The sequence below is a fragment of the Ovis aries genome, chromosome 2, assembly GCF_016772045.2.
Source record: "Ovis aries strain OAR_USU_Benz2616 breed Rambouillet chromosome 2, ARS-UI_Ramb_v3.0, whole genome shotgun sequence".
Lineage (NCBI taxonomy): Eukaryota > Metazoa > Chordata > Mammalia > Artiodactyla > Bovidae > Ovis > Ovis aries.
In genome coordinates this window covers 238981763-238992816 of record NC_056055.1, presented here as the reverse complement: position 1 = coordinate 238992816, position 11054 = coordinate 238981763, and the positions used below count along the sequence as shown (strand labels likewise).

General features: G+C 42.8%; 1 long non-coding RNA gene across 2 annotated transcripts; it reads right to left on the bottom strand.

Annotated features, from left to right (window-relative positions):
• Positions 1 to 750: 750 nt before the first annotated feature.
• On the bottom strand, positions 751 to 10303 carry LOC121818840 (uncharacterized). Of its 2 annotated transcripts, none has more exons than XR_006058988.2 (2): positions 10235 to 10303; positions 751 to 1944 (listed from the first exon to the last, which is right to left on the bottom strand). It is a non-coding gene; the product is annotated as an uncharacterized LOC121818840 (long non-coding RNA). The 2 variants fall into 2 exon arrangements; XR_009599672.1 differs by lacking the exon at positions 10235 to 10303 and adding an exon at positions 2763 to 5403.
• Positions 10304 to 11054: the final 751 nt, after the last annotated feature.

The window sequence follows — 11054 nt, the reverse complement described above, 5'->3', positions numbered from 1 at the left end:
GACCAGCCTGGAGTGGAAGGGAGAGAGGTGCAGAGGGACAGCAGGCATTATTTCAAGCCTAGGGAGGCAGTCCTCTGATAGCAGGGTGCTACTCCATTCTGTAGCCTGGGGCCTGATTTCTCCTTAAGAGTCCGTGAAGATGAGAGATGGCTCACCAACTACTTGGGCAACACTTATCCAGAACTTGCCATATGCTAGACACTGTCGTCTTCCTTTTATTTAGCATCTGTTTATTTGACTGGGCCTCATCTTAGTTGCAGCATGAGGGATCTAGTTCCCTGACCAGGGATCAAACCCAGACCCCCTGTATTGGGAGCACAGAGTCTTAGCCACTGGACCACCAGGAAGTCCCGAGACACTGTGTTCTGTGCTTCACGTGTCTTAACTCATTTAACCCTCCCAATCCCCCTGGATGGTTTGTGCTGTGTTTTGAAACCTGAGGCTCTCATTCACCAGCATATTGGGACTATTTTTCCATGTCAATAAATATTCCTCTGCCACGTGGATCTAATGGCTGCATGGTCTTCCTTTGCATAGCCGAGAGGTCCCATGGCTAAGCACATGGATTCCGGAATCAATTACATGTGGTAGAGGACCATTTTTAGACAGGAAATGAATGTACATAAGCAAAGGCATGGCAGCCCACATCTCCAGCCCACTAGGGTCACCTTTTACTCCATTAATATTTCTTGAACATCTAGCATCTTCCCAAAACTGAAGATACAGTAATGAATGAGACAGATGTATTCCTTGCTTTCATATAATTTATATTCTAGTAAGGGAGACATATAGTAACAAGTAAAAATGTCAAAGGATGCAAAATAACATAAATGATAAATTCAATGAGGGAGAAAACAACAACAACAAGAGATTGTTGAAATGGAGCAAACAGTAATTCTTGGGAAGTTAAGATTGACTTGAACTCCCAGATTCTGAAGAGTGGGCGACTCAGAGTTCCTCTCAGTATCTCTAAAGATGTAATTGGCGTGGAGGACAGAGGACCTATGACGTCTGGTCTACTCAAGTTCCACTTCCCTTCTCTTGGTTACTTAACTCCTTGTTATCCAAAAATTTCCTGGGAGGGAGAGGGCGAGGGTGGGATGATTTGGGAGAATGGCACTGAAACATGTATAATATCATATGTGAAATGAGTTGCCAGTCGATGCATGATACAGGATACTCGGGGCTGGTGCACTGGGATGACCCAGAGGGATGGTATGGGGAGGGAGGTGGGAGGGGGGTTCAGGATGGGGAACACGTGTACACCCGTGGCGGATTCATGTTGATGCATGGCAAAACCAATACAATATTGAAAAGTAATTAGCCTCCAATTAAAATAAATAAATTTATATTTAAAAATTTCCTGGGATAAACAAGCAGGACATTAAGAACCACGATACTATTTTGTTCTTGAATTAAATCTTCCTCCTCTCAAGACGTGTTTTGCCAACCAAGTCCTTGCAGGTCTTTGCAAACCTGTGACGTTGCTCTTTGAAGGCAACCTCATCCCAACCGCCCTCTTCCATTTTACAGATGGAGAAACTGAGTCTCATCATCTTCAATAATTTTCCAGAGAAATCTAAGCTTCTCCTCCAAAGTTGAAAGTTATCATATGAGAAAATGTAGACTCAAAGAGGCGTAGAAGTTGACGTGACACTTCATCAAAAGTTTGTCTCAAGCTGCTAAATCGTCATCATCATTCAGGGTACTTCCACATTCCAGACCTACAAGTGTCAAAGCCTAGGAAACTGAACAAGCTGTACAGAAACGGATGTCTCAGAATAAAGAAGTAGCTGCAACTGACAGGAAGAACAACATCCTCAATTTTCAAGAGATTGACAAAGTGTGTGTTTGTTTTCTTCTTTCAAAGTTCCCTCTTCCAAAAAACGATCCCTTCTCTATTCTGATGAACTTTTATTTATTGGCACATCCTGTTCACCTATGCTGCGAAAGGAAAAAAAAAAAAAAACTAAGTCAACTATGAGACACCTTAAATATTAGTAAAAACTTAAAGTAATTATAATGGTTAGTGCTGGCAAAGGTGTGACAAAACTAGTATTTACACAATTTGCTGGTGACGTTGTAACTGACTTAGTCCTTTTAAAAGCATTTTTTTTAATGGAGAACACAATTTTATTCTAAAAATAGATCTCAGTAACAATGAAATACCAAAAGCTGGTCATTATAACAAAAAAGGTAACAAGAATTTGCTTTAATTTTTTTCCTTAAAAATACAAAATTACCATTATAATATACTGCCAACTCTCATTTATCTGTCTTTGAATTATTAATTTTATAGATTATCTATGACATTTTAAAATCATAGATTGGATTCTGCCTAATATTTAGACATACAACTAGATTGTTTTTATCTTCACGTAAACACAGAATAGAACATTTGCTTAAATAAACATAATTAGGAAGATAAAGTGGTGCTTAGGAAATGTGCTCTAAAGTGAAATTCTAGTTTGCATCTCTGTTTTTCCCAATTTTTGCAGATAACAAAAAAAAAAAAAGGTATTTGAAAGTAACAAATTATACAATCGATATGCAGAGAAAAAAGATTATTTCAAACTTAAACCACAGAAAGTTTAAAGGGAAATAATGACATTTAGCATTAAAAAGTGGTTTTATATCTTTAAAATGCTAAAGAAACAAGCATTCAAGAAAACTGCAGCCGAATCCACGATATTCTGACTGACTTGAAATACTAAAATATCAAGAATGCAGGAGTCAAAACAAGTTAAATTTAAAAGGCCCACATTTGTTGTTGTTTAGTCACTTAGCTGCGTCCTCGACTCTTTGTGACCGCAAAGGACTGCAGCACTCCAGGCTTCCCTGTCCTTCACAATCTCCCGGAGTTTGCTCAAACTCATGTCCATTGAATCGGTGATGCCATCCAATCATCTCATCCTCTGTTGTCCCCTTCTCCTTCTGCCTTCAATCTCTCCCAGCGTCTGGGTCTTTTCCAGTGAGTCGGTTCTTCCCATCAGGTGGCCAAAGTATTGGAGCTTCAGCTTCAGCATCAGTTCTTCCAATGAATATTCAGGATTAATTTCCTTTAGAATTGGTTGGTTTGATCTCCTTGCCATCCAGGGGACTCTCAAGAGTCTTCTCCAGCACCACAGTTCAAAAGCATCAATTCTTTGGTGTTAGGTCTTCTTTATGGTCCAACTCTCACAACCATACAAGATTTGGAGAAGGAAATGGCAATCCACTCCAGCACTCTTGCCTGGAAAATCCCATGGGCAGAGGAGCCTGATAGGCTACAGTCCATGGGGTCGCAAAGAGTCGGACACGACTGAGCGACTTCACTTTCACTTTCAAACAGGCCTCTGTCAGCAAAGTGATGCCTCTGCTTTTTAACACGCCATCTAGGTTTGTCATAGCTTTTCTTCCAAGGAGTCTTTTAATTTCACGGCTGCAATCACCGTCCACAGTGATTTCGGATGCCCACATTACTCTGCAATATATTTTAAGTATATTTTGCAAATAAGTGAAAGCAATGGTTGAAAGATCAGTTTGGGCAACTTATCAGTCACATTTCCTTTCAAACTAAGGAAACCATGTGTGCTGCATATTATTTCCTCCACACCACATGTGTCACATGCGTTCTATTATATCCATATTTTTATCACCTATATCTTTATCACTTGTATTTTTATCACCTATATTCATCACCACAATCAGCCATTATGCACAGTGAGTAGAAATGATCCTTTTATATAAAAATTCTTGATATATGGCATTCTGTGAAAATTAAAAGGTGATCACGAGTCACATTTAATTCGTGTTAAACATAGGTGAAGATTCATTAGGATTCTTAGCTCATTGTTAAGCTATCAGAAATTAATGTGATTTGCTTTAACCATGGGACTTCCCTGGTGGTTCAAACAATAAAGAATCTGCCTGCAATGCAGGAGACTCAGGTTCAATCCCTGGGTTGGAAAAATCCCCTGAAGAAGGAAAAGGCAACCCACTCCAGTATTCTTGCCTGGAGAATTACATGGACAGAGAAGCCTGGCAGGTTATACAGTCCATGGGGTCGCAAAAGAGTTGGACATGACCTAAGATAGAAGATACACTAGCTTAGTATTTAGTGTGAATAAATACTTCTTTGGTCAAAATTTGACCCTGAGTTTTCAATGCACCAAAATAAACTATAAAACTGAAAACACTGCAAAATACTTTGGCTGGTACCAGTGTCCTTACAATACTGTACTTTTTCTCCCCATTAACATAATAAACCTGAAAGTGCCTTCTCTTCAGCAAGGGAGGAAGAGGAGCAGTCTGAAGACCCAAAGAAGGAAGTAGAATGCTTCCTGCCTCAAAATTTTCTGCTTTAAAACTTCATAAGAATGTATTCCAAAATACACTGGTGTTTTAGTATAAAAATGCTATCTCCCCAAAGCTTTGAGTAAAATGAACCGTGAATGAAAATGCAGCATTTTCATCCTGTAGGTGTAGTAACCTAAGGAAAGAAAGACAGTTAAGTGAAGTCGCTCAGTCGTGTCTGACTCTTTGCGACCCCATGGACTGCAGCCTACCATAGTCATAGTCATAAGTTGCTCAGTCGTGTCCAACTCTTTGCGATCCTATGGACTGTAACCAACCAGGCTTCTCTGTCCATGGGATTTTCCAGGCAAGAATACTGCAGTGGGTTGCCATTTCCTTCTCCAGGAGATCTTCCCAACCCAGGGATTGAACCCAGGTCTCCCACATTGTAGGCAGACGATTTACCATCTGAGCCTACCATAGACTGTAGCAAACAGGCTTCTCCATCCATGGGAGTTTCCAGGCAAGAGTTCTGGAGTGGGTTGTCATTTCCTTCTCCAGGGTATCTTCCCAACCCAGGGATCAAACCCGGGTCTCCCACATTGCAGGCAGACACTTTACCCTCTGAGCCACCAGGGAAGCCCAGTAGCCTAAAGGGAGCCCCACAAACCCTGGTTTGATAAACACAGCATTCACCTATGGCTCAGAGTTCTAAATGTTGTTTTGGAAGTTTTAGAAATGATATAATGGGCTTTTTTTTCTTTCTTTAAGTTTGTTTGCTGTGTTCAGTTGCTAACTCATGTCTGACTCTTTGCAACCCCATGGACTATAGCCTATCAGGCTCCAAAGAGTTCTCCAAGAATACTACAGTGTGTTGCCATTTCCTACTCCAGGGATCTTCCTGACCCAGAGACTGAACCCAAGTCTCCCGCATTGGCAGGCACTGGCAGGCGGATTATTTATCACTGAGCCATCAGGGAATCGTTAACAGTGTGTTTACATCATATCATTTGTAACATTTCCATATATAGAAAACAACTGTACATGTTTTAAAAATATTTGCCAAATACAAAATTAACAGCTAAATATGAAATGAAGCAATAGCTAGTGGTGACAATATTCTCACAGTAGTAAATAATCCAACTTGTTATTTAAAGCTGATAACTAAGTCTTTAAAACATTAGCATGTTGAACATTGAAATTTACTGAAATTAGAGAAATAAGATAATTATATCAACTGCCATTGAACACTCCAAAGAAGTTATTAATAAAAAGACAGCCTCTCCAACAACTTTCTAACAGAGTTAAGCCCAGGTATTGTTTCTAGGTTTAATTGCTTTGTTTGTGTGTGTGTGTGTGGGGGCGGGGGGAGTTGTTTTTGTTTTGGGGATATGTTTTGTTTCTAAACAAAACACGTATATTACTAAGCTTTGGGAATTCCTTGGCTAAGCTACAGTGGTGAGGACTCTGAACTTCCACTGCAGAGGGCAAGAGCTCCATCCCTGGTCAGAAATTTGGTAAATTGAGATCCCACATGCTCAGAAGCCCCCCCCCCAAAAAAAATCCTATAATACACTGTACATAATACATCCAATACGCTACTGGAGATCAGTGGAGAAATAACTCCAGAAAGAATGAAGGGATGGAGCCAAAGCAAAAACAATACCCAGTTGTGGATGTGACTGGTGATAGAAGCAAGGTCCGATGCTGTAAAGAGCAATATTGCATAGGAACCTGGAATGTCAGGTCCATGAATCAAGGCAAATTGGAAGTGGTCAAACAAGAGATGGCAAGGGTGAACGTCGACATTCTAGGAATCAGCGAACTAAAATGGACTGGAATGGGTGAATTTAACTCAGATGACCATTATATCTACTACTGTGGGCAGGAATCCCTCAGAAGAAATGGCGTAGCTATCATGGTCAATAAAAGAGTCCAAAATGCAGTACTTGGATGCAGTCTCAAAAGTGACAGAATGATCTCTGTTCGTCTCCAAGGCGAACCATTCAATATCACAGTTATCCAAGGCTATGCCCCAACCAGTAACGCTGAAGAAGCTGAAGCTGAACGGTTTTATGAAGACCTACAAGACCTTTTAGAACTAACACCCAAAAGAGATGTCCTTTTCATTATAGGGGACTGCAATGCAAAAGTAGGAAGTCAAGAAACACCTGGAGTAACAGGCAAATTTGGCCTTGGGATGCGGAATGAAGCAGGGCAAAAACTAAAAGAGTTTTGCCAAGAAAATGCACTGGTCATAGCAAACACCCTCTTCCAAAAACACAAGAGAAGACTCTACACATGGACATCACCAGATGGTCAACACTGAAATCAGACTGATTATATTCTTTGCAGCCAAAGATGGAGAAGCTCTATATAGTCAACAAAAACAAGACCAGGAGCTGACTGTGGCTCAGATCATGAACTCCTTATTACCAAATTCAGACTCAAATTGAAGAACGTAGGGAAAACCAATAGACCATTCAGGTATGACCTAAATCCAATTCCTTATGATTATACAGTAGAAGTGAGAAATAGACTTAAGGGCCTAGATCTGATAGATAGAGTGCCTGATGAACTATGGAATGAGGTCTGTGACACTGCACAGAAGACAGGGATTAAGACCATCCCCATGGAAAAGAAATGCAAAAAAGCAACATGGCTGTCTGGGGAGGCCTTACAAATAGCTGTGAAAAGAAGAGAGGTGAAAAGCAAAGGAGAAAAGGAAAGATATAAGCATCTGAATGCAGAATTCCAAAGAATAGCAAGAAGAGATAAGACAGTCTTCTTCAGCCATCAGTGCAAAGAAATAGAGGAAAACAACAGAATGGGAAAGACTAGAGATCTCTTCAAGAAAATTAGAGATACCAAGGGAACATTTCATGCAAAGATGGGCTCAATAAAGGACAGAAATGGTCTGGACCTAGCAGAAGATATTAAGAAGAGGTGGCAAGAATACACAGAAGAATTGTACAAAAAAGATCTTTACGACCCAGATAATCATGATGATGTGATCACTAATCTAGAGCCAGACATCTTGGAATGTGAAGTCAAGTGGGCCTTAGAAAGCATCACTACAAACAAAACTAGTGGAGGCGATGGAATTCCAGCTGAGCTGATTCAAATCCTGAAAGATGATGCTGTGAAAGTGCTGCACTCAATACGCCAGCAAATTTGGAAAACTCAGCAGTGGCCACAGGACTGGAAAAGGTCAGTTTTCATTCCAATCCCAAAGAAAGGCAATGCCAAAGAATGCTCAAACTACCGCACAATTGCACTCATCTCACATGCTCAAATTTCTCCAAGCCAGGCTTCAGCAATACGTGAACCGTGAACTTCCTGATGTTCAAGCTAGTTTTAGAAAAGGCAGAGGAACCAGAGATCAAATTGCCAACATCCACTGGATCATGGAAAAAGCAAGAGAGTTCCAGAAAAACATCTACTTCTGCTTTATTGACTATGCCAAAGCCTTTGACTGTGTGGATCACAATAAACTGTGGGAAATTCTGACAGAGATGGGAATACCAGACCACCTAACCTGCCTCTTGAGAAATCTGTATGCAGGTCAGCAAGCAACAGTTAGGACTGGACCTGGAACAACAGACTGGTTCCAAATAGGAAAAGGAGTACGTCAAGGCTGTATATTGTCACCCTGCTTATTAACTTCTATGCAGAGTACATCATGAGAAATGCTGGCCTGGAAGAAGCACAAGCTGAAATCAAGATTGCAGGGAGAAATATCAATAACCTCAGGTATGCAGATGACACCACCCTTATGGCAGAAAGTGAAGAAGAACTAAAAAGCCTCTTGATGAAAGTGAAAGAGGAGAGCAAAAAAGTTGGCTTAAAGCTCAACATTCAGAAAACGAAGATCATGGCATCCGGTCCCATCACTTCATGGGAAATAGATGGGGAAACAGTAGAAACAGTGTCAGACTTTATTTTGGGGGGCTCCAAAATCACTGCAGATGGTGACTGCAGCCGTGAAATTAAAAGACGCTTACTCCTTGGAAGAAACATTATGACCAACCTAGATAGTATATTCAAAAGCAGAGACATTACTTTGCCAACAAAGATCCATCTAGTCAAGGCTATGGTTTTTCCTGTGGTCATGTTGGATGTGAGAGTTGGACTGTGAAGAAGGCTGAGCGCCAAAGAATTGATGCTTTTGAACTGTGGTGTTGGAGAAGACTCTTGAGCGTCCCTTGGACTGCAAGGAGATCCAAGCAGTCCATTCTGAAGGAGATCAACCCTGGCATTTCTTTGGAAGGAATGATGCTAAAGCTGAAACTGCAGTACTTTGGCCACCTCATGAGTAGAGTTGACTCATTGGAAAAGACTCTGATGCTGGGATTGGAGGCAGGAGGAGAAGGGGACGACCAAGGATGAGATGGCTGAATGGCATCACGGACTCGATGGACGTGAGTCTGAGTGAACTCTGGAAGATGGTGATGGACAGGGAGGCCTGGTGTGCTGCGATTCATGGGGTCGCAAAGAGTTGGACACGACTGAGCGACTGAACTGAACTGAATACATTGTACATTGTATGCAGTGGCCTATTGATACTATTTTCAAGAAGAGAATATTAAATTAATTGACTGGGCTGCATAACCTTTCTTCTTTCCATTGTTCCCTGGATTTTCTTAAATGACAGCAACATGTTCACAGATGGATCTGTAACAAATGCCTCTTCTTGAAGAGTACAGTTTGTATCCAGTGTAAAAGCATAGATTAAATTCCATATTTTAATAGAATACCACCAACAAAACTGCCAGTATCAAATTTTAATCCTCTTTTAGGGGGGAGGGTGCCCATCACATGGCTTCTAGGATCTTAGTTCCCCTACCAGGGATTGAATCCAGGCCAAGTCCTAACCACTGGACCACCAGGGAATTTCCAATCCTTTATTTTCGTTAAAATTAATAGTTGCTGTAATTGTTACTAATGAAGAAAGAAATGTCATCTAACTATTGTGGGTTGCGGTCATTGTGGATGTTCATTGACATTTGCGATGTTTTATTCATTGGAAAAGACCCCGATGCTGGGAAGGATTGAAGGCGGAAGAAGAGGACGACAGAGGATGAGATGTTTGGTGGCATCACCGACTCAATGGACATGCGTTTGAGCAAACTCAAGGAGATAGTCAAGGACAGGAAAGCCTGGCGTGCTGCAGTCCACGTCGAAGAAAAGTCAGACACGACTTTGCCACTGCACAACAACAATGAAACACGTTGGATTGTAGGCTCTAAGGTGATGGAAATCGTATCTACTGAGACCGCGGATGTTGTCATTTTAAGGACTGCTATAGGTTTCCAGCTGGTGACTGTCCCATTCTTGGAAAAGGAGGAGGAAACTGGAGTTGTTGGTTTCACAGTGCAGTTGGAAGATCCACGTGCATCCTGGGGTCTTCCCTGTTGGGTTAGCACTGGAGTTTTCTAGACCTTCCTTGTGCCTGGAGACCCACTGGGCCTGCGCGGTCTACACCGGCCTTCCACAGCGCTAACCTGTAGCGCCCCCAGGATCAGCGACGCCCAGACACCTCGCGCCAGTCCCGCTGTTCGAAGCGGAGGAAGCGCGGCCCAACTGAGGTTGTCCTGTGGCCGCTTTGCTCAACCGAGTCCGCTGCGCGTTTCCTCTCACCACCTGTTCCCTCCCTCCCAGCCCCGCGACTCCGCGGACTTCCCCACCCCCTCACCCCTCATCCCCCCACCCCCACCCCTTCACCCTTCACTCCCCAACCCCTGTCTTCCTGCCCTCCCCGCCTCCCCCTATGTCTGTCCTCCCGCCCCACCCCATGACTACACAGGGCTCAGGGAGCTTTTTTGAAAGACCCCAGCCCTTTTAAAAGCAATTTGACGATCTGTTTTAGGAGGCTGTAATTCCTCTCCTGGAACTTTACCCTAATTCAATCATATAAAGAGACGAAAAATAAAGTAGCAAAAACTTGAAAATGACTTACCTGTCAAAGGTGTTTTGAGTGCTCACTTTGGGGCAGGTCCTATGTTATACCCACCACACAGATTTCCTCATTTAATTTTCGAAACAATTCTCGGGGCTTCCTTGGTAGTCCAGGGATTAACAATCTGCCTTCCAATGCAGGGGACTCAGGTTTGACCCCTGGCCCAGGAACTAAGGTCATACATGCCACCGGGCAACTAGGCCCACAAGCTGCAACAAAGACCCAGCATAGCCAGAATTTAAAAAGAAAAAATTGTAGGTGAGTGTGAAGTCACTCAGTGAGTGAGTGTCCAACTCTTTGTGACCCCCACGGACTGTAGCCCACCAGGCTCCTCTGTCTATGGAATTTTTTAGGCAAGAGTACTGGAGTGGGTTGCCATTTCCTTCTCCAGGGGATCTTCCCAACTTTACCACCTGAGCCACCATGGAAGCCCAATGTGATATATATTATTTTACCCCTCATATACCGAATGGGGAAACTGAGGCTGGAAGAAATACTGTGGCTCGTGCGGAGCTCAACAGAGTTAAAGCTGGGGTTCCACCCAGGCCATAGGCCCCCCCCGCCCCCCCATTCCCCCCCTTCCCCCAGGAATCACATGCTTTACCAGCTGCTTCTGCCAGGTCTCTGACTTAGTGACCCTTTGTTCCATGGTAGCTTCCTGTTCCCTGACCCAACCCTCAGCACCATGCTGCTATCTTGATCTGATAAGAGGCTTAAGAAATGCTTGTGCAAGGGATGACTTAGCTGAGGGGTAAGGGGCAGGAGGAAAAGGGGACGACAGAGGGTGAGATGGCTGGGTGGCATCACCGACTTGATGGTC